The 26,479-nt window shown below is 42.8% G+C and overlaps 1 long non-coding RNA gene across 1 annotated transcript; it reads left to right on the top strand.

Moving 5' to 3' along the window:
• The first annotated feature begins 1,309 nt into the window (after positions 1-1,309).
• On the top strand, positions 1,310-25,479 carry LOC141577193 (uncharacterized). Its single transcript, XR_012505895.1, has 4 exons — positions 1,310-2,128; positions 19,402-19,970; positions 23,223-23,295; positions 24,664-25,479. It is a non-coding gene; the product is annotated as an uncharacterized LOC141577193 (long non-coding RNA).
• The last annotated feature ends 1,000 nt before the right edge of the window (positions 25,480-26,479 follow it).

Here is a 26,479-nt window from a genome sequence, read left to right on the forward strand (position 1 = left end):
GGCTCGCTGACATGGAACAGCTCATCACAGAGACGTCCAGACGAGCTGGATATAGGGAACAAAGGTGCCACTGATATCAGGGTCAGAGCCTGAGACCCAGATGAGGTGGGGTGGTGGTGCAGGGTAAGGGGCTTGAGAATGTCAAGATGTTCATTCATTGGGTTCCTCAGGGTGGGGAACTTCATGTTCATTTCACAGCCACCTGGTTTCTGACAGAGCTAGGCTTAGGGAGGTCACTGAGTAGACACGTGCTGACAACTTAGATTCTCCTGTTTTCACATAAAGTCCCTGGTGTGAAGCCAGGTGGCACTCTTTAGAGTCATACGCCCTCACCCATGGGCTCTCTGTGTGTCTAGAGCCCAGTGGCACCTTTCCTCCCACTCTCCACTGCAGGACCCTTTGCACACCTGAATTTCCACAAGCTATAAAACATCTTCTCTTGCTGTGTGTTTACCCTATGAAAACTCATTGCCCTAGGAAGAGAGGCCTCACATCCTGCCCTTATTAAAGTGGTAAAGCCTGTTGTTCAGAGAAGCCCCTGTCAGATCTCACAACCAACCAGGTACCTGTGCAAGAATTGATCATGCAGCCCCCTCCTCCTTGTGTGAACAGCACCCCCCCAATAACAGACCCCACACACTCAACCTTGGCCCTCATGTAGGCACCTCTTGCCTGTGTGGCCTGATGTTGCCTATAGCAGTGTCCCTATTAAACTTTCCTAGACCCTTCTCAGACGCTGGTAATTCTTTACCAACCCAAGTAACTAGCCCGCCATTGTGCCCACAACACCTGAAACAGAATTGGCTAAATTATGCAGATTGATGATGCAGTTTAATTTGCTATAAAGGTGAAATCAAGGTTTACAAATAAAACAACATACGTACTCAAGGCAGGACTAAGAACTCACACGGATAACTAAGACCCTCCACCCGCATCCCACTGTGGACTCAGGGCCTTTGCGCTGGCTGCTCTTTCAGCCAGGATCTCTCTCCGCCTGCTTCTTGAACACCTCCAGGAATCTGCTCAAATGTCCTCCCTGACCTTATTTTTCTCCATGGAACATATCACCTCCGGACATTGTGTATATTTTACTTAATTTTCTCTGTGTCCCCCACCAGGCTGTCTGCTGCATGAGAATGGAGACCTGCCTGCTTCACTCCCTGCTGTGCCCGGTATATGGAACCCGCCCAACACACAGTAGAACCTCAGCGAATGTGTGACGGGTGTGTGATCACTGTAGGTCACAGACAAAGGTCTTCCCAGCAGTGATGGTAAGAGTCATTCATTCTCTACTTACTGAGCCCTACTGTGCACTGGATACTGACCTGGGTGGGAGGCATGCAGTGGATGAGACACAGTGAACACACACAGCATGTTAGGAGGGACACGTGCTCTGGAGAGCACACAGGGCTGGGGGAGTGCAGGAGAGGAGGAGAAGAGAGCCAGGTGGAGACAGTGGTGGCAGAAGAGACAGAGAGGTGGGGCCCAGGTCGTGCAGGGCTTGATGGCTCCTGTGAGGGCTTTTCCTCAGGGCAGCGGAACCATAGCTGGGCTTGGAGCAGGGGCCCGGTTCCTGAATGCTATGCAGGAGATGGAGCAGGTGTCTGCTTTGGAGATGTGCGTGGAGGAGGCTGTCCCTGTAGACTGTGCAGGCAAGGAAGGCTCCTCTGAGGGGGTGACATCTGAGCTGAGCCCTTGTATGGGCCATGTTTCCACCTTCTGTAGACTGGATGCTTTCGTCTGCCCTGCAGGCCAATGCAGGACACACCCTTTTCTCAGTCACCTGGGCTTGGCCTCCTGCCTCCATTATGGGCCTTCCCACCCCAGAAGGAGTCCTTCTAGATCTAACGCACTACCCCCTCCACTGGACTTGGACTCACACTGAGCCACTGTCCACCTGCCCAACTCACCCAGAGTCAAGTCCAGACACTTGGGGGAGCCCCTCCACCCCAGAGCCCATGAACTTACTCAAATGGCCAGTCCTCAGCCTGCTCACATGCCTCACCCTCCCCTCCTGCAGAAACCCTGTGACAGATCCTGTCCACAGCACCCTGCTCCTCCGATCCTGACCCCAGGCTTTCCCATGGGGTGTGACCCCACATGGGGTGCAGTCCCCTCCTCCAGTCTGGTGAGTAGAAACTACCTTTTCTTTTTTCTTTTGTTAATATATTTATTTTTTAATTTTTATTTTATTGAGTTATAGTCAGTTTGCATTCTTGTGTCAATTTCCAGCATAGAGCATAATTTTGTCAATTGTGTTTACTCTTTCAAGAAACCATCTCTTGGCTTGATTTTTTCAAATGTTTCTAATATCTCTATTTTATTTATTTCCTCCCTGATCTTTATTATTTCCTTCCTTCTGCTTACTTTTGTTATTTTTTGCTCTTCTTTTTCTAATTCTTTTCGGTGGTAAGTTTGATTGTTTATTGCAGTTTTTCCTCTTTTTTGAGGTAGGCCTGATTCTCTCGCTATAAACTTCACTCTAAGCACTGCCTTTTCTGGATCCCATAGGTTCTGTGTGGTTGTGTTTTCATCATCATTTGTCTCACTGTGTTTTTTTTTTTTATTTCTTCTTTGATTTCATCATCCACCCATTTTTTTTTAAAGTAATATGTTGTTTAATCTCCATGCTGTCATTTATTTCTCCTTTATTTTTCTGTAGTTAATTTCTACTTTTATGATATTGTGTTCAGAAAAAGTTGCTTCAAATATTTTCTATCTTCTTCAAATTGTTAATGCTTCTTTTGTGCCAAAGTATATGATCTATCCTAGAAAATGTGGTTCGTGCACTTGGGAAGAATGTATATTCTATTTTAGGGAAATATAATGTTCTGAAAATATTAACCAAGACAAATTGTTCTATTTTATCATTTAATTTCTACATTGTCTTATTAATTTTATGTATGGAAGATCTGTCCAGTGATGTTAATGGATAGTTAAAGTCTTCTACCATGACTGTATTCTGATCAAATTTTCCCTTTTTATCTGTTATGTATTTAGGTGCTCCTATATTGGGTTCATATATGTTAATGAGTGTAATATCTTCATCTATGACTCCTTTAATCAATATAAAATGTCCTTCTTAATCTTTCTTTATAATCTTTGTTTTAAAGTCTATTTTATTTGAAATCACTGTTGATATTCCTGCTTTCTTGTCATTTCCATTTTTGTGGAATATCTTTTTCAATCCTCTCGCTTTCAATCTATGTGTGTCCTTCTACCTAACGTGGGTCTTTTGTATACAGTGTATTGTAGATACTTGCTTTATTATCCACTCTGCACTCTATGTCCTTTGATTAAAGCATTTAGTCCATTGACATTTATAATAATTATTGATAGATATGTGTTTATTATATTTTGAACTTTGTTTTGCAGTTGATTTTGTATTTCCTCTTTGTTACTTTCTTTTTCTTTTTGTGGTCTGATAATTTTCCTTTTTATTATCTTGGTGTCTTTTTAGTTTTGTGACTCTATTGTAACTTTTTGGCTTGTGGTTACCTTACTTTGTTCATATATTAACCCATTACTATACCTGTTTGTTTTAAACAGATAGTAATATAAGCTCAAACTCATCCTACCAAGAACAAAAGAGAGAGAGAGAGAGAGAGAGAGAGAGAGAGAGAGAGAGAGAGAGAGACCTGTACATTTTCTTGTTCGCCTCACCCACCCTTAATGATTTAGATGTCCTCTTTTATGATTTCATGTTTATTCTGTTGTAATTCATTGTAGCAATCACCTTTCCAATCATGGTTTTCTCCTTTTTGTAGCATCCTGCTTCTTTTCTGTTTAGAGTAGGTCTTTCAATATTTCCTTTAGCATAGGTTTAGTGTTGCTAAATTCTTTTAGTTTTTGCTTGTCTGTGAAGTTCTTTATCTCTCCTTCTATTCTAAAGGATAGCCTTGCTGGATAAAGTATCGTAAGCTGCATCATATTTTCATTCAGGACTTTGAATATTCCTTGCCCCTCCCTTCTGGCCTGTACTGTTTGTGTAGAGAAATCAGCTGAAAATCTTATGGGGGTTCCCTTGTATCTCATTCTTTGTTTTTCTCTTGCTGCCTTTAGAATCATTTCCTATTCTCAACCCTGGTCATCCAAATTGTAATATGTCTTGGTGTGGGTCTGTTGGGTCCTCCTTGTTTGGGATGCTCTGTGCTTCCTGCACTTGTGTATCTGATTCCTTCTTTAGGTTTGGGAAGTTTTCAGTCATGATTTCTTCAAATACCTTTTCAATCCCCTTTGTTCTTTCTTCTCCTTCTGGGACCCCCATTATGAGTAGGTTGGCATGCTTTATGTTATTCCATAGGTCCCTTATATTGCTTTCATTGGTTTTTATTTGTTTTCTCTCAGCTGTTCTGTTGTCCTGTCTTCTAAGTCACATATTCATTCCTCTCAATTATCTAGCCTACATTTTACAGCCTTTAGCTCAACTCTCATCTCAGGAAATAAGTTTTCCAATTTTCGCTGGCTCCTCTTTAGAGTTTCAATTTCGTTTTTTGACATATTCTCTGTCTCTATAGACAATCTCTTTTAGTTTCTTCAGTATTTTGATCACTCCTTTCTTGAAATCATCTAGTAGACTATCAATGTCTATTTCATTGATTGTTCTTTCAGGGGATTTATCTTGTTCTTTTAATTGAGAGAGGTGGCTCTGCTTCTTCATCTTGCTTATATCTCTCTGGCACTATGGCTTATGGAGTATCAATTATCTACTGTGGTCCTTAAGAGTTTATTTATTTATAGAAAGTGGATGCAGAAATAAAACTAAGCACAAAGAAATTAGTTTTAAAAGCAGTATAATCAATAATAGAAGAACATATTGAAACAAGATAACAATTGAGTTGGGATGAATTTTTAAAATATTAAAGTAAGAAAATATTTGAGAACAGTATAATCATAACAGAAGAACAGAACAAAGATAAAAATGAAATTGGACAAATTGAAAGATAATAATATAAGTATTTTAAAAGAAAATTTTAAAAGGGATTAAAAATAGAAATATAAAAATTATTTAAGAAGTAACATTTAAAAAGTAAAAGAAAATGGAACAGAAAAAGAAGAGGGTATGTTCCCGTGAAGATTGTGTGCCCTTAATAATTTTATCAAGATGTCCTTCTTAAATATGTGTGGTTGCCAAGTCTTACTTCTGTGCCTTTTGTCTGTTATCCCTTTGGTTAGGGATGTGGCCGTTAACATGTTAACCAGAGCCTACCCTGGTTATTGAATGGGGTCTCCTATTTTTTTTGTGGTTGTCACAGCTCCTGCCCTTGCCTTGCTTCATGAACTCAGCTCGTTGGTTCCAGAGACCCTCTGGTCACACCCTTGGTCTGTGCTGCTCCCAGTGCCTGTAGGTAGACATGTCACATCTCCTCCCAATGCTGCATCTTGGTGCTGCTCTCCTGCATGTTAGGTGGGCAGGTTGTGCCCCTTCCCAATGCCATGTCCAGGTGCAGCAGTGCTGCAAAGTAGTTGGGTTGGTTGCTCCCCTGTTCAGTGCTACTCCCCACTCCACATCTGTTCCACACTCTGTAGGTGGGCTTGAGGCAAATGGCCACACCAGCCCTAGTCCCTGCTCTTTGCCAGAACTCTGCTCCTTGTTCATTTGTCTTAGAGGTGCGAGTTCGTAGAGGCACCAGGAAAGAACCTTCCTATATGTCTGGGGATGTAAGCAAGTCTGAGTCCCACCTATGAGGCTGCAGAACTGCCAGGTACATATTCAGGTTTCCACCCTGCCTCTGCCTGGGTGGGTATGATGGCTGTGGCTGAGCCTCATCTCTCTTCTTCTGAGAAATCACCAGTTATGTTGCCGTGGGTCAGCAGAGACAAAGGCAAAACTCCCCTTCCCCCAGGCAAGCCAGCAATGTTGCTTTGCTTTATTTTTTTCTTATTTTATCGGGGTCCCAGGCTGTTCTGCTCTGTATAGAATCCAAGCAGTTGTCCACAGCACACTGTAGTCCCCCAGGGTTACCACTGTACATTCAACCAGAGTCTGCCTGGATCCAGCAGCCTGTCCCTTCCCATCCCTGATTCACTTCTAGGTTTGGGGGTTGTTGACACACTTTGTGCCCATGTAACTTAATTCTGTCAGTCAAGGCGGTTCTGTACACTTCTGAGCCTCAGAGGTTCCCTGTCGATCCTGCTGACCTCTCCGTTGGGAAGGGGGAGACCCAGTCAAGCAGCACTATCCCTCCTTTGCTGCTCCCTCTTCAAAGGACCAAACCCAAGCCATTTTGCATTTTCGTCCTTCTTTTTTCCGTTTCTCCTACCAGATTGGTGGCACATTTTGTCTTTTGAAGATGGCAATGTTTTATCAAAGTTCAGCAGATGTTCTGAGTGGGTGGGTGTGTCTGTGAATGTCAGTCTTGGTGTATTTATTGGAGAGGATAAGATACAAGTATCCTTCTACTCCACTAACTTGGCCTTTCTCCAAGAATATGCACTCAATAATTTTGTCATAAGGTTGTTTTTAATTATGGGTGGTTGCCAAGTCTTCCTTCCATGCCTTTTGCCTGTTATCCCCTTTGTTGGTGGTGTGGCTAGTGTTCTGGTGTCCTGAGTCTGCCCTGGATATTGAGCAGGAGCTCCTTTTTTCCTGTGGTTGTCACACTCCTGCCCATATCCTGCTGTGAAAACTCCACTTGCTGGTTCCAGAGGCCCTCCAGTCGTGCTCCTGGTCTGTGTCCCAGCATCAGTAAGTGTGTGGTCTGCACCCCCACCAGATGCCTGGTCCCAGTACCACACTTGTGCAAGGTAGTTGGCAGGTAGCTCCCCTGCCGCATTAGGTCCATGCTTCATAGGTGGACTCAGAGAAAACAGCTGCACTAGCCCTCACCCCTGCTCTGTTCCAGAACACTGCTTCTTGTCCATTTGTCTTAGAAGAGCCAATTCAGAGAGGCATCGGTGTGTAATGGTCCCCTCTGCTTGGGACTGTAAACAAATCTCAGTGCCACCTATGAGGTTGTGGAGCCCCTAGGTAGGGATTCGGGTTTTGACCCCTCCTTCACCTGGGAACCATGAACCAGAAAATATGGTGGCTATGGCTGAGCCTTGACTCTCTTCTCCCAAGAAGTCTCCAATAATGGCACTGTGGGTCTGTGGACACAATGGCTACGGATCCCCTTCCCCCCAGGGCAGACCAGCAGTGTTGCTTTGCCTTTTTTTTTTTTTTTTGGATTTTATGGGGGACCCAGGCTGTTCTAATCTGTATACTCTCCCAGCCATGGCACACAGAACATTGCAGTCCCCCAAGGTTTCCTCTGTACAGTCAGCCCGAGTCCTCTGCTCGACTCAGACAGCCTGTCCCATCCCACCTCTGCTGGTTCACGTCTAGGGCTGGGGATCGTTGGGGCTCTTTGTGCCCAATTAACTTAGTTCTGTCAGTCAAAGGCTATTCTGTACAGATCCGAGCAGCAGATGTTCCCTCTCCATCTTGCTGAACTCGCCATTGGAGTTGGGTAGACCCAGTGTATTAATGCTATTACTCCTTTGCAGCTCCCTCCTCATTGGAATGGTCCTGAACTATTTTCCTTTTTCTTCTTTTCTCCTTTTCTCCTACCAGATTTGTGAAAATTTTATCTTTTGAAGAAGGCAATATTCTGTCAAAGTTCAGCAGGTGTTCTGGGTGGTGGGTGTGTCTGTGGATGTCACTTTTGGTGAATTTGTGGTAGAGGGGTGAGCTCTGAGCATCTTTTTTACTCCACCATCTTTCCCCCTCCTTCACTTTTTCTTTTGATTGGAACACTTTGTCCATTGACATTTATAGTAGTTATTTTATAGATGTGGTTTTATTGCCATTTTGAAATTTGTTTTCCAGTTGATTTGGTATTTCTTATTTGTTTCTTTGTTTTATTTTTTTTTTTTATTTTTGTCATTTGATAAATTTCTTTTCTATAAGCTTGGTTTCTTTTTGGGTTTTATGACTCTTTATATACTTCTGATTTGTGGTTATCTTGTCTTTCAAGTATGGTAACCCCTTACTTCATCTGTTTGGTTTTAGTTGATAGTCATGTAGGCCCAAGTGCATCCTAAAAAGAAAGAAGACAAAAAGAAAGAAGAAAAAAAAAAAAGAAAGGGAACAAAATCTATATTCTCTTGCTCTCCTCTTTCACCTTTTATGATTTTGCTATTCTCTCTTTCTCTCTTTCTTTCTTGCTTTCTTTATTGACTTGCTGACTTATTTATATATTCATGTTTTCCCTTGCAATTCACTGTATTTATTGCATTTCCAATTATGGTTTCCTAATTTCTATAGTTTCCTGTTTATGTTTTATTTAGATTAGAACTTTCAATTTTTTTTTTTTAGCATACATTTAGTACTGCTGAATTCTTTTAGTTTTGCTTGTCTGTGAAATTCTTTCTCTCTCTTTCTGTTCTAAAGGAGAGTCTTTCTAAATAGAATATCCTAGTTTGCAGCCTTTTCTCATTCAGGACTTTGAATATACCTTGCCACTCCCTTCTGGCCAGAAGTTTTTATGTAGAGAAATCTGCTGAATGCTTATGGGGCTCCCTTGTAACTAACATTTTGTTTTTCTCTCACTGCCTTTAGAATATTTTCTTTATCTTTAATTTTAACCATTTTAATTATAATATGTCTTGGTGTAGGTCTGTTTGGTTTCTTCTTGTTTGAGACCCTCTGTGCCTCCTGTACTTGGATAATTCTTTCCTTCTTAAGGTTTGGAAAGTTTTCAGTCATGATTCCTTTAACTATCTTTTCAATCCCCTTTTCTCTTTCTTCTCCTTCTGGGACCCACTATTATGCATAGGCTGGCACACTGTATATTATCTTGCTTTAATTGGTTTTTATTGGCTTTTCTGTCTGCTGTATTGGGTTATTTCTTTTATCTTGTCTCCTAAGTCATTTATTCATTCCTCTGCGTTATCTAGTCTGCTTTTGATTGCCTGTAGTTGAATTTTCTATTTTTAACTAGCTCTTCTTTATAGTTTAAATTTTCTTTTCAAAGTTTTCTGTCTCTATTGACAGTCTCTTTTAGTTCTTTCAGTGTGTTGTTCATTCCCTTTTTGAAGTCTAGTAGACTATCAGTCTATTTTACTGATTGTTCTTTCAGGGGATTTCTCTTGTTCTTTTAATTGAAAGTGGTTCCTCAGCTTCTTTATTTACTTATATTTCTCTGGCTCTATGTATTTCTTCTAGACCCGTTTCTGAGCTGTGGTGTGTAGTAGGCAGTGTGGGAGCACTTCAGTTGTGAAGAAAAATAGGCAGATGTCCACTGGGGAGTTCCCTCTGTGGTGTTGTCTGTCACCTGTTATGCAGACTTACAAAGTACTATTTGTTGATGTTGACTTTATCCCTGCCTTAGCTATGGGAATGTCAGCCACCTATTCTGGTGCCCCTCAGGTTCTGAGCCCCAGGAAACATCAGTGCAGATCCAGCAGTGTCAGTCTCTTGGACCTGCCTTAGCAAGTGTGTAGTCACACACATGAATTTGTGGTCCACTACAGGTTCAGCTCAAACCCCAATCCCGCATCCACATATGGAACCATACACCACCCTGTTGTAAATACCCTCACTGGCCACCCTTCTTGAGTCACAACTCCACTCACTGCCTGTAAGTCCCAGAGGTGTGGATCCACAAAGTGACCAGAGAGAGCAAATCCACCCTCTCTGCCTGGGGCTGTAAACAAATCTCAGTCCCGCCTGTGAAGTTGCAATGGCACAGGATATGGATTCAACATTCAGCTCTGCCTTTGTGCAGCAGTGTTGGCTATGACCAAGCCCCATTTCTCTTCTCATGAGAACACACCAACAATGGAGCCAAGTGGAGAAAGTGACTTTGGCACAGCCATGCGTCATTCCTTCCCCATTTTACCAACATTGGTGCTTTTTTATGAGGGTTTCAGTCTGTTCTGTTCCACACACACACACACACACACAGCCAGAGCTCACACTGCCCTCTAGTTTCCTGATGCTGCCTCTCTGCAGTGTGACCCAGCCCTCTGCCTGGGCTCTTCACTGACTCCAGTAGACAGTCCTGGCTTATCCCTGCTAGCTCATGTCTAGTGCTGGTCATCACAGGGACCCTCTGTGTCAGTTCCCCAGTTCTGCCTGCCATGCAGTTGCCACTGTCTCCTCCAAACCTTGGAAGCTCTGCTTCTTTCCTAGTTGATCTCCCAGCTAGAGAGGTTGTGTCCCAGTGTGAGGGTGCCTTTCTTCCTATGCTACTCTTTCCCTGCAGGATCAGTCCTGCACTGAATTTTTCTTTTTTCTTTTTATTCCTTACCATATTTTGTGAGAATCTTCCTGTATTTCAAAATGAGAGACAGTCAGCCAGATTTCAGGAGGCTTCTGTGCAATTCAATGTTTTTGTAGATGTAATTCTTTGTGTATTTGTGGGAGAGGTCAAGCTGTGAGTCTGTCTACTCTGTCATTTTGGCTCCTTCAAATTTTAAAATAGGGCTAGGTCTTTCTTAATTACTCTCAACAAGCTGTTGTAGTTTCCAGCGTACATGTCTTGTAATTTTTCCTTGCCTATATTGGATGCTGATTCAGAACATACACAACCTTCTGGAAAAACATGTCCCACCCTGCCATTTGCTGCCAACTAGCTGGCCTGTGTCTGAGTCACCAAAAGGTTTTGTTCTTTATCTGATTCTTAATTCTTTAGAATTTATCATTTTACTCTCATAAATGATGATTGTACTTGTAACAAATACTTTAAATAAAAATAATAAACTTTATGCTGTGGATGCAATATGAATGAATCTCAAGTAACATATGCTTTAAATACCTTAGAATTAGTAAAGCAATATAGATACATTATGAACACTTGAAATGTTGCCTAAAGGAAAAGTGCAGAGATTTGCAAATCCCACACCCAGAAGTGACCGTCATGAATGGCTTGGTGAACATCTCTCAGTCTCTATCTCTCTTATTCTCTCTGCCTCTGTCTCTCACACACCACAAGATTCATTTACATCTATGATGATTTGATACATATGTGGTCATAGATGGAATCTGGGATGTAGATGATGGATTAACAAGCATCCAAACTGAGGGCTTCCTTGACATCAGGTAAAGACCTAGCAGTCATTTTTCCAGCTGCACAACAATCATTCCTCCATGTGAACCAGAACTGATGAATCCCACCCCCTCTCCATGAACATTAGTGTTGCTTCCAATCTCCTACTAGTTAAACCAGAACTGTGATGAACATCCTTGGAAAGACATCTTTGAAAAATTGTGCAAGAATTTTAGTATGATCAACACTAAGCATCAGCACTACTCGGAAAGGGGTGAACTTGTGGAACTGTAATTCATCCTGCATACTCTTCTCCCAGAGAGGAGTGTCTGCTCACTCTTCCCTCCAGGGTATCTACTGTGGCCTCTGCCTCCTCATGTTGTCACTAGAGCTGGTTGTCACCAGGCTAAAGTCCTGCCAGTGTGATGGTGACCAATGCTGTCTCCAAAGTGTGTACATCTGTGTGCATCCTCACTTGAGAGGTCAAGCACCTCTAATATACACTGGCCACCTGCATTGCCTCTTGTTGGAATTGCATGTGTTTGTTCTGTTTCTGTTTAGAACACAGTGTTTCAAGAAGTTTTTGGACCACAGGGATGTGAAACCTTTCTCTGACTTTAGGTTATGAAAAATGATTTTTCCAGGTTGTGGTTTGTCTTTCATGGCTTTTGAATATTATTATTTTTTATTTTGTAGGTTATGTTTTGCCACAGGAAGAGCTAAGCATCTCCCTTCTGGCTCTGGTTTCACACATAGAATAGCAGTGCCTATCTCGAGATTATGCACATAGTTACTAAATTTTTCATTTTGTACATCTCATGTTTAATCCACCTGGGTTTCCCTTTCAAATAACCAAAATGCTACTTCAAGTAAAAAAAAAAAAAAAAACACCAGTCCCTTGTTAAAATATGAGAGCAGACAAACAGCCATCTTTTGTATGATTTCATTGATAGGGAACATCCAGGGTAGGGAAAGACACACAGAAAGAAATAGGATTAGGGCTTGTCAGGGGCTGGGGGAGGGAGAAAAGAGAATATGTGCTTTGGATACAGGGTTTTATTATGAGGAAAGAAACAGTCTGAAACTAGACAGTGATGATGGTTACACAGCATTGTGAATGCACTTAATGCTCCTGAATTGCACAATTTAAAATGGAAAAACATCTAAATTTTATTATTGTAAACTTAAAACATAAAAAAAGATGATACTCTAAATGACATGAAAGAAAACAAGGAAATTACAGAAAAAACAAACAAAAATGATGCCAGGAGAAGGGAAGTAATTTTTGGGTCTGGGAGTGGGTTGATTCTGAGAATTAGATGACAGTGTTGGTGTTTGCAGAGGCATCTCAGACCCTGAATTGGCTCTGGGTCTCATAGAAGTGTGTGTGTAGGTGCAGGAGGAGCTACAAGATCAGGCTCAGGGTCTCCCTGCAGGACTGGTAAAGTAACCTGTCTCTAGGTCTCCTGTAGGGCTAGTCTTACAGTCTCCCTGCAGAGCTGGTGGGATGTGACACGGTTCTGTGTTTTTTGCAGGTGCAGGTTCGGGTTCCCCTGCAGGGTTGGTAGAATGGGACCCAGTCCTGTGTCTCCTGCAGGATCCAGCTCAGGATCTCATGCAAGACCAGGCTCAGGGTCTCCTTGTAAGGCTTGTTGAATGAGACTCCATCCTTTTTCTCCTGCAGCAGCAGATTCATGGTGTCCCTGCAAGGTTTTTCAATTTCACCCTACTCTGTATCACCTGCAGGAGCAGGCTCAGACTGTCCCTGCTGGGTTGATGGCATATGACCCATCTCTGATTCTCTGGCAGAAGCAGGCTCAGGGTCCCTCTACAGGGCTAGTCAATTTTGTTCCAGTCCTAGGTCCCTTGCAGGTGCAGGATTGGGGTCTTCTTTCAGGGCTGGTGAAATGTGACTCAGCTGTTGGTCTCCTGCAGAAACAGGCAGAGTTTCTCCCTGCAAGCCTTGTGGAATGAGACCCAGTGCTGGGTCTCCTACAGGAGCATGCTCGGGGTCTCTATGCAGGGCTAGTGGAATTGGACCTGGCTAATGGTCTCCCTGCAGTCCTGTTGGAATTGGTCCAATTCTTGGGTGTCTTGAAGGTGCAGGCTCTAAGTCTCCCTGCATTGCTGGTGAAATGTGAGCCAGTTCTGGTTCTCCTGAAGGAACAGTCTCAGGGTTTCCCTGCAAGGCTGGTGGATGGGACATAGTCCTGGGTATCCTGGAGGAGCAGGCTCTGGGTCATTTTAGAGCTGTTGCAATATGACCAATCTCAGGTTCTCCTGCAGGAGTAGGCTCGGGGCCTTCCTACAGGGCTAGTGGAATTGGACACGGCTCATGGTCTCCCTGCAGTGCCATTGGAATTGGTCCAATTCTTGGGTCTTTTGAAGGTGTAGGTTCTAAGTCTCCCTGCATTGCTCATGGAATGTGACCTGGCTCTGGGTCTTCTGCAGGAGCAGGCTGATAAATTACCTGTAGGGCTGGTGGAATGTGACATGGCTCTTAGTCTCCTGCCAGAGCTGATTCAGGGTCTTTCCACAGGGCTGGTAGAATTGGCCCCAGGCCTGGGTCTCCTGCATGTGCAGGCTCAGGTATCCCTGCAGGGCTTGTGGAATGTGACTGGGTTTCTGTTTCCTTCAGGGGCAGGCTCAGACTCTCCTTGCAGTGTTGCTGGAATGGCACATGGCTCTGAGTTTCCTGTAACAGCAGTCTTATGTTCTTCCTACAGGGCTAGTGGAATATGACTCAGACCTTGGTCACTTGCAGGAGCAGGCTAGATTTCTCCCTGCTGGGGTGGTGGAATCAGACCCTGTCCTGGGTCTTCTGCAGAAGCAGGCTCCAGGTCTTCCTGCAGGGCTGTTGGAACATGACCCCATCACTGGTTCTGCTTCAGGAGTAGGCACAGGGTCTCCTTGCAAGGATAGTGTAATTGGACCCAGCTCAGGGGTCACTACAGGGCTGATGGAATGTGACCTGGCTCTGTGGTTCCTGCAAGTGTAGGTTCTGTGTCTCCCTTCAGGGTTGGTTTAATGGGACCCATTCCTGGGTCTCCTGTAGAAGTAGGTTCAGAGTCTCCCTGCAGGGCTGGTGGAATGGGACCCATCTCTGGGTCACCTGCCAGAACAGATTTGGACACTACCTTCAGGCTGGAGGAATTGGGCCTGTTCTTGCATTTCCTGCAGGAACAGGCCTTGGGTCTTCCTGGAAGAATACTGTAATATGACCGATCTCTGGTTCTCTTGCAGGAGAGGCTCATGGTCTCCCTAGAAGGTTAGCAGAATTTGTCCCATTCCTTTGTCCAAGGCTCAGGGTATCCCTGCAAGGTTGGTGGAATGGGACCTAGTCCTGTGTCTCCTGCAGCAGCAGGTTCTGTTCTCTTTGCAGGGCTGGTGGAATGTGACTCCACTCTGTAGTATTTTTTGCAGATGCAGGCTTAGGGACCCCACCAGAACTGATGGCTCTTAGTCTCCTATGGGAGCAGGTGAGGGATTCCCTGCTGAGCTGGTGGAATTCGTCCCAGTCCTTGGTCTCTTGCAATTGCAGACTCAGTGTCTCCCTGCAGGGTTTGTGGAATATGACTTGGCTGTGGGTATCCTGCAGGAGCAAGCTCAGTGTTTCCGTGCAGGGTTGGTGGAATGAGATCTAGTTCTGTCTCTCCTAGAAGAGGAAGCGGGGTTCTCCCTGGAAAGGCTGATGGAATTGGACTGGGATGTCTGTCTCCTGCAGGAGCAAGCCTAGGGATTACCTGCAGAGCTGGTAGAATGTCACACAACTCTTGTTCTTCTGCGGGAGCTGGCTCATGTTCTCTGTGAAGGGCTTGGTCTCCCCCAGGAGCAGGTTTGTAGTCTCACTACAGGGCTGGTGTTATGTGACCCACTCTGTTTTCTGCAGATGCAGTCTCAGTGTTTGACTGCAGGTTTGGTGGAATGGGACGAAGTCCTGGGTTTCCTGGAGTAGCAGGCTTACAGTCTCCCTTCTGGGATATTGGAATGTGACCCAGTCATGTGTTTCCTGCTGAAGTGGCCTCAGGATATCCCTGCAGGGCTGTTGGAATTGTACCTCGCTCTGTATCACCTGCAGGATCAGGTTTGTGCTCTCCCAGCAAGGCTGGTGGATTTGGACCTATTCCTGTGTCTCCTACAGGAGCAGGTTTTCAGTCTTCCTGCAGGGCTTCTGGAATATGACATATCTCTTATTTTCCTGCAGGATCAGGCTTGTGGGTCACCCAGCAAGGCTAGTGGAATTGGACCCACTTCAAGGTCTTCGTGCAGGGTTGATGGAATGGGACCCAGTCCTGGGTCTCCTGCAGGAATTGGCTCAGTGTCTCCCTGCAGAACTGGTGAAATTAGACCCATTCCTGAGTCTCCTGCAGGAGGAGGCCCTGCATCTTCCTGGAGGGATGGTGGAATATGACAGAGATCTGGTTCTCCTGCAGGAATAGGCTCAAGGTCTCCCTACAAGGCTAGTGGAATTGGACACATTCCTGGATCCATTGCAAGTGAAGGCTTGGGGGTCTTCCTACAGAGCTGGTGGAATGTGATTTGGCTCTGAGTCTCCTGCAGGAGTAGGCTCAGGGCCTCCTTGAAAGATTGGTGAAATGGGACACAGTGCTGTGTCTCCTGCAGTAGCAGGCTCAGGTTCTCCCTACAGTGTTGGTAAAATTGGACCTGGCTCCAATTCAACTGCAGTAGCAGACTGAAGGTATACCTGCATGGCTGGTTTAGTGTGAAGGAACAGCAAGTCTTAATACATTGGGCCACTCCTGGTAAAACTATAAAAAGGGCTTGGTGCATGGTCTCTTGTATTGTCTGAAAAAGCCCCTTGAGATGTGTTGATTATGATGACCTCTTCCAAGAACTTGAACACTTATAGAATCTCTGCCAACTCATCTTGTTTAGACTGAAGGAATCTGCCTTTCATCAGTTCTTGGAATGGGGATCAACACAAAATGAAAGAGGGAAGAAAAAATTACCAATCTATCTATTAAGAAATCAGCTGAAGACATTAGAAAGTTCTCTTGCAATGCACTTGTTTCTATTTTGGTGCATTTAGAATCATTTCTTTATTATCAACTTTGGCCATTTAAGTTAGAATATATATTGTTGTAGGCCTACTGGGGTTCATTATGCTTGGACCCTCTGTGCTTCCTGTGTTAAGATAGCTGGTTCTATCTTTGGTTTAAGAAAATTTCAGTCTGATTTCTTCAAATATCTTTTCAAACCATTTGTCTTTCTTCTTTTCCATGTGGGATCCCTATGAGTCATAGACTGGTATGTTTTCTCTTATCCCAGGTTTCAGTTGCATTGCTTGCATTGGTTTTCAATTGCTTTTCTATGTCGTGTTCTGACTGACTGATTGCGGTTATCCTGCTTTCGAAGTCACTTATTTGTTCCTCTGCATTATCTAGTCCGATTTGGACTGTCTTTAGCTTAGCTATTCTCACCATTGAGTTTTCTGATTATATTTGGCTCATCTAAAGTGTTTCTCTTTCCATTTATACTAGCCTGCATTTGTACTCATAGACTCAAGATTTCCTTCAGTGTTTTAATGTACTCCCTTTTCAAGTCATGTTCTAGTAAATTTTGGTGGTCTAATACATTGGATGTTCTTTCAGGAGACTCCTGTCTTTTGAAAATTTGGAATGGTTCTTTTAATTTTATTATATCTCTCTATCGCTATGGGTTAAGGATTATCAGTTATCTATTATAGACTTGAACAGCTTTTGTAAGTGAAATCATTTCTGTGCACATTTAATATTAATGCTGTGAGGATTGTTTTTGGTATGTAATGATGCCATGCATTCCTTCTGTGTCTGTTGCCTGTTATATCTATGATTGCTAGTGTGGTTTTTGTTGTGGTGAATACAACCTATTCTAGTAAAGTTAGCAGAGTGTCATTTTGCTTAAATGCTTATCATAGCTCTGACAGTCCTGGGACTAGTAATTTTTGCTGGAATAGAGGCTTCCAAATGGTTTCTGGGCTGCCGGCTGGATATGTGGATAGGGAATGGTTCCAATACACTCTCATGAAAGTGCATTCATCCTTACTATTGCCACGGAAAAGTCAAAATTTTATAATGGGTTCCCTCAGGTTCTCTGCAAACAAAAACAAAAGTGGAAACAAATCTAATGATGTCACACATTAGAACCTGTTGAAGCGTGCAGTGCCACAGTTGGGTCCTTAGTGTAGTACTGGGTCAGCACCACAACTATTGTTGCATTAGCATGTGGTAGTCACGTCTGATGGAAAGGCTTCAAATTCACATATTGTTCAGCAGATCTCTGCTCCAAGAACTCTTGCAATAAGGCATTGGAACTCAAAGGCAAGCATGGGGCATTTCAAAAACCTCTGCTTTGGACAATAAGAAATTTCAATCCTGCCTATGAAAGTTGCAGATCCTTGGGCTATAGAATCTGATTTCAACAATAAATTGCCCTGGATTCTAGAAACTAGATGAAGATGGCTCTGAATGAGACCCATTTCTCCTTTATGGAGAAAATGAGCAATTATACCGTGGATGTGGAAAGACTGTGACTAAGGCCCTGGGTTACTAAGCTAATTCACAACACATATGCCAGCAGATTTAATATTAAGAGAGGACCCAGGCAGATCTGTTCTCTAGATAGTACCAACCACAGACCAAAACAATCTCCAAACCCCTGGGAATAAATTTGTGACATCAGCCACAGCCCTAACACACAGATTCCACAGGCACTCCTAGCTCAAAATTAACAGGTGGAGTATTGGTCTGGGAATGAATTGCAGAGAAATTTTGTGATTATTGCTTTCAGATATGTCAACCAAACGTCCACTATGCACTCTTTTAACCCTCAGCACATTGTCTTCCGTCTCAAATGACCTGTCCACTTTAGAGTGTGCATTCCAGTAAAACACAGTTTCCCCTTTACTGCTCCCTCACCAAAGGTCAGGTCCTGCACTGATTTCCATTCTCTAATTTGCCTTCTACTCTTTCCAGGTTATGTGAGAATTCTTTCTGACTTTTGAAGTAAGAGATGTTTGGGCATTATTCAGCAGGGTTCCTGGGCCAAGGGCTGGGAGAGTGTATGTTTATCTTGCTGTATACATGGGAGAGAGTGAGCGAAGTTTGCACTGGTACTCTGCCAGTTTGGCATGGATAAATTAACACAATTTAGTCATAACTCACAGACACTTGATTCTTGTTTAGCTAATTTTCTGTATATCAATTGTGGGAGGATGTGTCCGAAAACTCCAGGTCTGACAATGTGTTCATACCTCATTGCAGACTTTCAAATAATAAACAGAATTAAATTACATACATGGGAAATGTATCAAAATAAATACAGTTTTAGAAACATACTAAATCTAACTATAAGACAGAGTTGCCAAATTTAGGTACCAGCTTGAAATATCCAAATAAGAAAAATGCCCAGAAAATATAAATTAGCAGCCAAAAGTCAAGAAGGAGGCAGGTCAACAGTTTTCTCTTGGTGCCTCCAGCACTAACAGAAACAATGAAATTATTCTTAGAACCATTAACAACCACAACCCTAGGTTTCCATTGTGCATGTGGTGCCCTTTCCTAATAATGCCACATACTGGTCAATGTTGGCGATTCAAGGGGAAAAATTATTATTTAGGAAACCACAAAGAAACCCAAACTATGTATTTTTACATAGGCTTGGTTTCAATAGCACTTAGAGATATTATAGATATGAGAACACTGCCGCAGCTTTGCTAGGCTATTGAGAATCATGTGCTCTTCTATCAAAGATGAGAATGTTTAATTGACTAATTATGTTGAGAAAAGCAATTTAACCCAAAAAATACAGCAATCACATTATATCCTGCTCCTGGGACTTGACAAAAGGGAAAAGACGGTCCACAAAAGAAGTGTCACTACATATCTATGCCAACAATTACACTTCATTTCAATAACTGAATTATAATAGTTACAAATACTGTTTTGAAAAAATGAGGATAAATAAATATCCAAATTCAGGCAAAAAATTCACTCACTTACAAAACTCCCTTCACACCAAAGTAGACATAAGCCCAGCATTTGCTGAATTTAGGGGAAGATCATCATTTCAAGGTGTGAGCGAAGAATTCAATACCAATCTATTTTAGTCGAGAGTAGTTGACAATGGAGGAGTTCACTGTTGTGCACAGAATGTGAAGGAGGAGGAACTCTGATACAAGGAGGGGCTTGCTCATCTCCTACTGGCTTCATTGCAACTCAAGTGCTGATTCTTTGAAATGGATACATGAGGGGAGGGGAGGGAAGAGCAAGTGCTTGGTACCAAGGGCCAACCCTGGGAAAAGGCTTACCTGTGCTTCGTGCTTGGTCGTCTGAGTGGTTTATAAATGCCCCTTGGGACTTGTGGATTCTCACGACCTCTTCCAAGAACATGAGCGCTTTTATCATCTCTGCCATCTCTTCTCTTTTAGACGTCAGTAATCTTGGACCCGTTCTTGGAGCAGAGAATTGAGTACCTTCCTAAAGTGCACGTTGACACTCCATATGTTTCTGCCAGTATCAGCGAGGTTCAATATGTCTCATGAATGTCTTTTGAGCCTGGTATTCTCAACAGAAGTCTCCATGCCAGTATTCTCCATTGTAGCAGAACAACTCTCATCAATGTGTTCGCATCTCACCTCAATTCGTGCAGCCAGCTTTTCTGCCAACTTCCTTCATGTCTCCTATAAAGTCAAATTCTAAAGGACAGGGCAAGTCTGAAAGTACCTCGGAGCCTCACCTGTAAGCTGATGACAGGCAGATCTTCCACTATCTGCCCTTTCAGATTCTGGAAACTGACCCGTGAACTCAGGCCATTGCGCAGCACGAGTATCTCGAACTTAAACAGATTCCAGAAAAAGAGACTTAAGCCAAGCTCCATAGAGGGCGGTACCGCCTCCATGACACTGATCCACCCACAGAATTCTGCCCAGTTACCTTGGATCCACCAGCCACAACAATCCTGGCGGAACACACCAAGATTCCACCTGGAATCCAACCGGTAACTGCCATCCCCAATGGTTGCTGCATCTTGTCAGTGTTGGGGGAGGGGCTGCATCAGACGAGAGGTTCCAAAGGTAAATGTGATTCTCTCCATTAGCGTCCCATGATCAGTTTTTTCTTCCCTCTATTCTTTTGTACAGATCTGTATACACAGTACAAACGGAGGGAATTCTGTCCATGTTAAGTTTATGGTTTCACACGTCTTTAAACTTTCTAACAGTTAACATTACACAAAGACCCACTATAAGAATCTTTTGTTTGTGTAATATCCATTCACCCACAATGCATATCCGTCTGTTGCTTTTCTGCTGAAATACACACTCTCTCAGAACATGGATCCATTTGTTTCATGGGGGCTGAAATTCCTAGAAGTGAAACCAATCCCAATGTGCACTTTCCTGTCTGTCTCTTTTGCTCTTAGTACAGTTTTGCAGAGCTACTTGTCTTTGTTATAGGTGTATGCCATTTATTCTCTACGTAGTGTTGAATATGCCATTCATTGATCCTGTTGGAAGACTTGTAATCCTATATCACGGACTATGACTCCATCTTATTCAAAATCGGCATTTGGGTTAGGTCACGATATGCTCTTTTGAATCAATATTTATGAATATTAATGCACACGTCTGTGTTCTGAATACATGTGTGTTGATTACATGCAAGCCTCGATACTGGGTCAATGCAGGCTGAATGATCCTTGACATCACTTTGAGTAATTTATTTTGAATTATCATGTTTCCTTTGGATAGATGTCAGCCAACCGTACACTTTTTGTGTTTATTTGTTTGACTGTTTGCTTGTTCTTTGTTTTGCAAACACATTACGCCATGAATCTCTCCGTTTGCTTCAGAGAGTTATGTAAGATGATTTACTTAGTATAGTGCAGAAAATCACCTATGATTTCCTGCTCCCCACTTCCATCTTCAGGATTTTGATTTCCTCATTGCCTTCTTGTTTATTCTTTGCAACTCTTTGCTCTTCTTGCATTTCCAATAATGGTTTTCTTATTTACATTTCTACTTGCTACTTTTCGATTCAGGGTGGAATTCTCAATCTTCCTTTAAGGCTAAGTTCCTAACTGCTGAATTCTTCTAAGTTTTGCCGGTCTGTGAAATTATCTAGCTCTGCCTTTAATAGGAATGGCTGTCTTGTAGCATAGGCTACCATAGATTGCAGCTTTTTCTTATTCAGGATTTGGTCTATGTCCTGTCACTCCTTCTATCCTGCAATATTCCTTTCGAAATATAAGCTGAAACCCCTCTGGAGGTAGTGTTGTGACTAAGTTGTTTTCCTCTAGATGCATTTAAAATCACTCGGTAGATCATGAACTTTGTTGATTTGAATAATACTGCTGAATGTAGGTGTATTGGGTTTCCAACTCCTTTGGTATGTGTACTTTCTGATTTCGTATACCTCATTCTTTCTTGTCTTTCAGCAAGTTACAGTCTGATTTTTCTACAAATATCTTTTCAGACTTTTTTGTTAATCTTGCTTTTCCATCTGGGACTCTTACGAATCTTACTCTTTCATGCTTTGTCTTACCCCAGGCTTCAACAGCAAAGTTTGCATTGGGTTGCACTTCTTTTTCTATGTCTTCTTCTGATCGAGGGATTTCTGTTCCCCTGTCTTCACAGTCTTTCACGAGTCCGTCTGCATTATCAAGTCTGCTTTGGACTGACTTTAGCACTGATATTATCTCATCCTTGAATTTTCTGGTATTATTTGGCTCGTTTTTAGAGTTTCTCTTTCCCTTTCCTGGATAACTGCCTTTTGTGATTCTGAGACACTGTTGTACTTCATGTTTTCCTCACCTCCGTTTTCAATACATGCTCTGGTAGCGTTTTGCAGTCTAGATGTTTGAAAGCTTATTTTTTGGGCCTTCAAACTCTTTGGAACTGAAAATGGTACTTCCTGTTTCTTTTACTCTACTTCTTTATCTCTACTGGTCAAGTAATATCAGATATCTAATATAGATTTATAGGGCTTTGTTAAGTGAAAATTTTAGACCATTGGGTGTACAAAGTTCCATGATATTTCTGTGAGGACAATTTTCCCTAGGCATTGATGCCATGTCCTGTTCCTGTGTGTGTTGTCTGGTATATCTCTAATTGCTGGTGTTGCCTTTGTTGTGATGAACAAACCATATAATTTCAATTAGTAAAACTTCGTTTTATTGCACTTACCTCACATTTCTGAAAGTGCAGAGTACACTTCCTGTTCTGGAAATGAAGCTTAAAGATTTTCAGCTCGGCATTCTGCTGTATGTCATATTGGAGTCTTTCCAAAACAGCAAATTGAGAGTGCGCTTGTGCTTTCTATTGCCATGGGAATGTCCCAACGTTACCAGTTCTTCCCAGAGCTCCTCTGTCTACAGAAACACCAGTGGAAGCATATGTATGGATGTCATACATCAGGGCCTGCTGGAATGATCCCGCAGACCAATCTTTGTGTCCTCTGTGCAGTACCATGTCAGTGCCATCCAAAATGTAGCATCTGCATTTGGGAGATAATGCTGAAGGAAATGCTTCAACTTCTCACGTTGTGGACTTTGACCACTATTCCTTGATCACTCATCCTTGGGTCATGGGTGAACGAATGCAACCACAGAGCTGTACTGAATTCTCTTCCTCAAACCAATCCATAATCCCTGTCCAGGTTATGACTGTAGCAGATCCTAAAGCTTTTAATACTGATTTCAAACCCAAGGGCCACTGAATCCCTCAGACCAGATGCACGACATCTCTGAGCCCCACACGTGCTCTATTGGCAAAATGCCAAATTGATCCTGGGCCTGCAAGATGCAGTGGATGTGGCCATGGCACATATTGAAAAACTCAACCTCACACGCCAATGTGGTTGCTTTCTTAATGGGGTAACAGGTCGGTTTGCTCTCTTGATAGAACCCACCACAACCCACAATGCACTCCAGATCCCTGAGACTCAGCGTGTGCCATTATCTGTAGCTCTATAACTCATTTTCTGCTGCCTCTGCTGGCTCAAATTTGGCAGATCGGATCTTTGTCTCAGAATCAATTGTGAGAATATTTTGTGCTGATTTCTATGAGTTACGTCATCCAAGCATCTGCTGTGCACTCTTCTAACACTCAGCGCATTACCTACAATCCCATTTGTGCTGTCCGCTTGAGAGTGTGCGTCCACGTAAAACAGAGTTTAACCTTTACTGCTCCATCAGCAGGGGTCAGATCCTGCACAGATTTCCATTCTCTACTTTGCCTTCTCCTGCTTCCAGGTTTTCTGAGGCCTCATCCTGTCTTTGGACGTAACAGGCCACACTTTGGAAAGTGTCCTGTGCCAAGGGCTGGGTGAGTGGATGTTTACATTGCTGTGTACATGGGTGGGAGTGAGCGCAGGTTGCACTGGTTCTCTGCCAACTGGGCATCGATAAATCAACACTTTACAGATATAATTCACAGAATTGTGATGTTTGTTTAGCTCTGTTTAATATGCAGCCATGGTGGGAGGGTTTGTTCTTAGCCTCCAATTTTCACATTGTGTTGATAACTCAGTTGCAGTTTTTAAGAAGGTTAATAGAATTGATTTACATGTTTTGGGATTTATAAGAAAATGAAGGTAGATTTTGAGACATACTAAATCCACCTAGATGCCAGACCTATCAATTTTGTAACATTATGTCAACTATAAGAAAAATATAGACAGTTATAAAGTAAAATCGCTATCCAATATGTTGAAGGGGATATGTCAACTCTTTATTGTTGAAAACAACACCAACCGGAACCATGAAGTACCTATTGGAACCACGAAATAACCGAGAACCTGGGTTTCCCCTGTGCATGTGGTTCCCTTTACTCCCAATGACACATACTGGCCAATGTTGGCATTTCAAGGGGTAACATTCCTCTTTAGGAAAATACAAGAAAAACCAAACAAAATTATACATTTAGGCTTGATTCCAAAGCACCTAGAGGCATTTTAGCTATGAGAACCCTGCTGCAACTATGCTAGGCAATTGAGAACCAGGTGTTCTTCTATCATTGATGAGAATGCTTAATCATCCGATCATATTGGGTAAATCAATTTCACACAACCAAGTGTGCACCCCCATGATATCTTGCACCCAGAGCTTGTCTGAAGGGAAAGACGCCCCACATAACCTGTGTCTTTAATGTCTTTCACGACTTTTACAGTTCAGTTCACTATCTGACTTATAATATTTGACTATACTGTCTTGAAATACTGATGCCTAATACATATTCAAGTTCAGTCAAAGATTCCCCTCACATACCACACTCCCTTCACCTGAAAAAGACTTAACCACAGCATTTGCTGAATCTACGGGAAGGTCATCATTTCTTTGTGTGAGCTGAGTATTAAATACCTATCTATTTTAGTCGAGAGTATTTGACTTTTAAGTAATTCAGCATTCTTCACAGAGTGTGAAGTTGGAGGAACTCTGATTCTAGGAGGGGCTTGCTCTTCTCCTACTGGCTTCATTGCAGCTCAGGATCTGATTCTTTAAAATGGATGACTGAGTGGAGGGGTGGGAAGTGCAAGTGCCTGATAGCTATGCCCAAACCTGGGAAAAGGCTTACCTGGGCTTGGTGCATTTTGGTCTGAATGGTTTGTAAATGCCCCTTGGGACCTGTGGATTCTCATGACCTCTTCCAAGAACATGAGCGCTTTTATCATCTCCACCATCTCTTTTCTTATAGACATCAGGAATCTTGGACCCGTTCTTGAAGCAGGGATTTGAGTAACTTTCTCAAGAGCACGTTGACACTCCATATATTTCTACCAGTATCACCGAGGTTCAGTAGTTCTCATGAAAGAATTTCGAGTCTGGAATTCTCTAGAGAAGCCTCCATGCCGGTATTCTCCATTGTAGCAGAACAACTCTCATCAATATGTTCGCATCTCAGCTCAATCCATCCAGCCAGCTTTTCTGCCAGGTTCTCTTCGTGTCTCCCATAAAGTCGACTTCAACAGGACTTGGCAAGTCTGGAAGTAACTCAGCCTCACCAGTAAGCTGATGACAGGCAGATATTCCACTGTCTGCCTTTTCAAATTCTGGAAACTGACCCGTGAACTCAGGTCTTTGGGCAGCAGCAGGAACTCAAAGTTGCACAGCTTCCCGAGCAAAACACCAAAGCCAAGCTCCACAGAGGGCGGCAGACCCTCCATCACACTGATCCACCCACAGAATTCTGCCCAGTTACCATGGATCCACCAGCCACAACAAGCCTCGCGGTACACAGCAACATTCCATCTGGAATTGCATCCGGTAACTGCCATCCCCAATGGTTGCTGCATTTTTTCAGTGTTGGGGAGGGGCTGCATTAGAGTAGAGGTTCCTAAAGGAAATGTGATTCAATCCACTGGCGTCCAATCGTCCTTTTTTCTTCCCGCTTTCCTTTGGTCCAGACTGTATACACAGTACAAACGGAGGGAAGTGTGTCCATTTTTAGTTTATGTTTTCAAACGTCTTGATACTTTCTAAAAGTTCACAGTACACGGAGACCCACTAAAGTAAAGTCATGTTTGTGTAATATCCATTCACCCAGAATACATATCCGTCTGTTGCTTTCTGCTGAAACATCCACACTCACAGAACATGGATCCATTTGTTTCATGGGGGCTGAAATTCCTCGAAGTGAAACAAATCCCAATGTGCCCTTTCAAGTCTGTCTCTTTTGCTCTTAGTACAGTTTTGCAGAGCTACTTGTCTTTGTTATAGGCTTATGCCATTTCTTCTCTACGTAGGGTAGAATATGACATTCGTTCATCCTGTTGGAAGACTTGTAAGTCTATATCACGTTCTATGAACCAATCATATTCAAAACCGTCATTTGGGTTGGCTCACGATATGCACTTCTGGATAAGTATCTATGAATAGTAATGCACGAGTCTGTTTTTGGAATTCAAGTGTGTTGTGTACATGCTAACAGCGATAATAGGTCGATGGGTGCTGAATGATTCTTGACATCACTTTGAGTATTTTGTCTTGAATAATCATGGTTGTTTGGTATATGTCAGCCAACTGTAACCTTTTGGTGTTTGTTGGTTTGTCTGATTGTTTGGCTAACACATTAGGTCATGCAAATCTCCATTTGCTTCAGAAAGTCATGTAAGCTGATTCACTTAAGATAGTGCATAAAATCAACTATGATTTCCGGCTACTCTCTCCCATCTTTAGGATTTTGATGTCCTCCTTGCCTTCTTCTTCTTACTTCTTTGCAAATGAGGCTCTTCTTGCATTTGCAATAATGGTTTTGTTATTTCCATTTCATCTTGCTAATTTTCTACTCAGGGTAGGATTCTCAATTTTTGTTTTAGGATCACTCTCAAACTGCTGAATTCTTTTAAGGTTTGCCAGTCAGTGAAATTCCCTAGCTCTGCCGTTGTTATAAAAGGTGGTCATTTGGCATAGGCTACCCAAGATTGCAGCTTTTTCTCATTCAGGATATGGTCTATGTCCTGGCACTCTTCCCCGTGCTGCAAAATTTCTGACTAGCTATCAGCTGAAACCCC

Source organism: Camelus bactrianus, chromosome 3 (assembly GCF_048773025.1).
Source record: "Camelus bactrianus isolate YW-2024 breed Bactrian camel chromosome 3, ASM4877302v1, whole genome shotgun sequence".
Taxonomy (NCBI): Eukaryota; Metazoa; Chordata; class Mammalia; order Artiodactyla; family Camelidae; genus Camelus; species Camelus bactrianus.